General features: G+C 41.1%; 1 protein-coding gene across 2 annotated transcripts in view; it reads left to right on the top strand.

The window, feature by feature from the left end:
* The window catches only part of ACSM3 (acyl-CoA synthetase medium chain family member 3), a 57,067-nt gene that overhangs the window by 46,702 nt on the left and 6,332 nt on the right, over window positions 1–4,033 (top strand). The gene's annotated exons all lie outside the window — the stretch shown is intronic.

Raw genomic sequence — 4,033 nt, 5'->3', positions numbered from 1 at the left:
GGCGCCTGCCACAACACCTGGTATTTTTTTGTTGTGGATTGGCAGGGGCCAGTTTTGAACCGGCACCCTCCGTATATGGGGCCGTCGCCTTACTCACTGAGCCACAGGCACCGCCTGGTACAGTCATTAATTTGCATGAAAAGATGGAAGTGGGTTAGAAATATTAGTTTATTGGTCTCCATTATTTTGCAAATATCTGTGTTGTACATGCAGTTCTAATTAGTTAATAATATTAACTCATTTAATTTCCGGAAGGAAACTATGGGATGCATTTTAATATGTGTATTAGAACCATTCTACAGATGAGGCACAAAGGGGTTAAGGAACTCACCAAAGGTCTAGTAGCTGCTCCAGTTGAGATTAGATCCTAAGCAATGTGACTCCATTATCCGTACTCTTTAACAACACAACATTGCCTCTTCAGGTGAGGGAGGTTAATACCTACTGAGGAGGTCAACTTGGCTAAAAGATGCTGTTTATAATGGCTGCAGCACTCTCTCTCTGTCCCCAGGCCTCTCTGGCCATTTCTGGGTACTCAGCACCCACTGCCATTACTACTATCTGATGCCCACTGGGAATTCTATTTCCCCACCAGCACACTTTATACCAGGGTCAAAATTATTTTCAGCTTAACCCAGCTTCAAAGATAGGTATAGCCAAAGGAACTTGTACTATTAAAAATGATTCTCAACTTGAGTTACATCCCAATAAACCCATTATAAGTTGAACACATCCTAAGTTGAAAATGCATGGCTGACTGGGACCTGTGGTTCACTGCCGCTGCCCAGCATCAAGAGATTTCTAATGAATGGTTATCACTTGTACACTGCTCTAAAGTTGGAAAATGATATCAATTGGTCTTAAGTTGGAGACTATCTATATGTAAGAGAAAGTAGCAGCAGCAAAAAAAAAAAAGAACACATTAACAGAGTAGAGAGCTTTTAGATCAACTCAAGCACTCAAGCTTATCTGATCATAAAATCATATGGGAGGCCAGGCATGGTGGCTAGCACTCTGGAAGGCTGAGTGGGTAGATTGCTTGAGCTCAGAAGTTCAAGACCAGCTTGAGCAAGAGTGAGACCCCATCTCTACTAAAAATAGAAAAACTAGTTGGGCATTGTGGCAGGTGCCTCTAATCCCAACTACTTACTGGAGAGGCTAAGGCAAGAGGATCACTTGAGCCCAGGAGTTTGAGATTGCTGTGAGCTTTGACACCACAGCACTCTACCCAGATGACACAGTGAGACTCTCTCAATAAATAAATAATTAAATCAAAATCATATGGTTATTTGTTAAAAATATTAATTCTTAGGCATTTTCCCTGGAGAGTCTGATTCAATAGTGTTAGAGTAGAAATCTATGTTTTTTAACAAGCACTCCCAGGTAATTCTTCTGATCAGTTAAGTTTGAGAGAGTTTAGATGAGGTTGATTGCTATTGTAACTGTTTATAGAATAAACCATGTTAGGTCTTTTTTCCTCACTTTAACTCTGATAGGGGAACCTTGTCAAAAGATAGAATTGCCTAGTAGTTCAAGTATGTCTCTCCTGTTTGCTAGCTGGGTGTCTTTGGGCAAGCTGATAAAGCTTTCTGAGCTTCAGTTTCCTAATTTATAAAATGAGGAGTAGAGTGACCAACCTGTCTCAGTTTGCCTGGCAGTTTTTTTTTTTGTTTTTTTTTTTGAGACGGAGCCTCAAGCTATCCCCCTGGGTAGAGTGCCATGGCATCACAGCTCACAGCAACCTCCAACTCCTGGGCTCAAGCGAGTCTACTGCCTCCACCTCCCAAGTAGCTGGGACCACAGGTGCCCGCCACAACGCCCGGCCATTTTTTGGTTGCAGCCATATTGTTGTTTGGCGGCCCCGGGCTGGGGATTCAAACCCGCCACCTTAGGTGTATGTGGCTGGCACCTTAGCCGCTTGAGCCACAGGTGCCGAGCCTGCCTGGCAGTTTTAGCGCTGAAAGTAATGTATCACAAAGACCACCACTCCCCGCCTGCCACAAACACATACACACTCCACCACCACAGTCCTGAATGGCTGTTCTAATAATAACAGAATGGATTTCATAGGTTTCTTGTGAGGATTAAATGAGATAATATCTTTAAAGAGCATTATTGGAGGCCTTGGTAAATGTCCAAAAGATAAGTGTTGCTGTTATTATTCACTCTTTCCAATTCCCTTCCTTTGAAAAGAATTTTCTAAAAAAAAAAAAAAGTTAGGAGAACCCTAGTTATATTCTGTAAACAGGCTTAAGAATTGTTTATTGGTTAATAGGCTGCCTTAAGTTGGAGAAAGAAATACAATTAGTCAAGATTACAGATACGTTGATGTCTTACACAGCTATATTCTTTTTCTTCCCCCCTTAATAACATTTCCCAACATGTGTCGCTATCAGGGTCTTACGCGTATAACTGCACTCACAGTGATCCAGTGGCAAGATACCCTCACCTGGCATTCATAAGGCCCAGTGGTTTTCTGGAGCAGCTATCTTTGAATGCAAAAATGATGTAGTAAGAGGAAAACAGTACTCTGCCTGCATCCCCAGTCATCATTGCTACCTTCATTTTTAACTCCTTCTCAAAGGCTGTTATTACTGAGTTAATTGTTATTTCTTTCTTTCTTTGGGGGGCTTCTGGTTATTTAGCTAAGAGCACCTGTAATAACATTCCAGTATCTGGGGATGTGCTCCAACCAACTGAATATCAGATTCTTACAACTTCAAAGCCCAATGTTTGTAATTTTCATGTTTAAAGATTTGAACAATGAGGAGATAGAAGATTTCATCTAATTTCCCATCTACTACTTACCTGTGATCAGTAATTAGAACTCTTACCATATTTCCTTTCCATCAATAATTCCTTTATAATTGGAGCCAACTATTTCTTTAGATGACTGGGTGGGAATTTATATTTTTTTTTGAAAGAACTTAAATGGATGTTTTTACGTTTAGAATTCCTTGCCATTCATATTCTCATTTGGCACATAAGCCTCTTTTCTTCTGGAAAATGCCAAATAAATATTATACTGATTATCCATGCAAGCTACATCTAAGGTTTATTTTTTATTTTTTATTATTTTGGGTTTTTTTTTGAGACAGAGTCTCACTATGTCACTCTTGGTAGGGTACCATAGCATCACAGCTCACAGCAACCTCCAACTCTTGGGCTTAAGCGATTCTCTTGCCTCAGCCTCCCAAGTTGCTGGGACTACAGGTGCCCACCAAAATGCCCAGCTATTTTTTTGTTGTTGCAGTTGTCATTGTTGTTTTAGCTGGCCTGGGCTGGGTTCCAACCAGCTAGCCTTGGTGTATGTGGCTGGCACCCTACTCACTGAGCTACAGGTGCCACCTACACCTAAGATTTAAAGGTACCTAGTAGCATATAAAAACAGAGCAGAGTTTTATGCTTAGAAACACATAAAAGCATTTTAGAATAAAATCTGATTTATAAAATAAGCAGTCAACTTGTGTAGTGCTAATCTAGGCTTTTAAAATTGGATTAAACTCCCCGGAGACATTTCTTAGAGGAGTGTAATGATTAAAAACATATGATATGGAGTGTGATTCCTGAGATTTGAATTCCAGCTAAATCATGTACTATGTTAAACTCACTGTACCTCAGTTTCCCATATATAAAATGGGTATAATAGTTCTAATCATATAGGACTATGGTAAGGATTAAAGTACATGTAAAGGTCTAGGTGGCTCACTTCTGTAATCCTAGAACTTTGGGAGCCCTCGGTGGGAGGATTGCTTGAGTCCAAGATTATGAGATCAGCCTGAATAACAGCCAGACCTGGCTTGGTGCCTGTAGCTCAGTGTTTAGGGCATTGACCACGTAAATTGGGGCTGGTGGGTTTAAATTAGGTTCGGGCCTGCTGAACAACAATGACAACTGCCACAAAAAAAATAGCAGGGCATTGTGGCAGGTGCCCGTAGTCCCAGCTACTTAGGAGGCTGAGGCAAGAGAATTGCTTAAGCCCAAGAGTTGGAGGTTGCTGTGAGCTACAAGGCCACAGCACTCTACAGAGGGC

This window comes from Otolemur garnettii, unplaced genomic scaffold, assembly GCF_000181295.1.
Source record: "Otolemur garnettii isolate 467f Iridium unplaced genomic scaffold, OtoGar3 scaffold00044, whole genome shotgun sequence".
In the NCBI taxonomy this organism is placed as follows: Eukaryota; Metazoa; Chordata; class Mammalia; order Primates; family Galagidae; genus Otolemur; species Otolemur garnettii.
The sequence above is the reverse complement of the archived record's forward strand: the minus strand, read 5'-3'. Positions and strand labels throughout refer to the sequence as shown.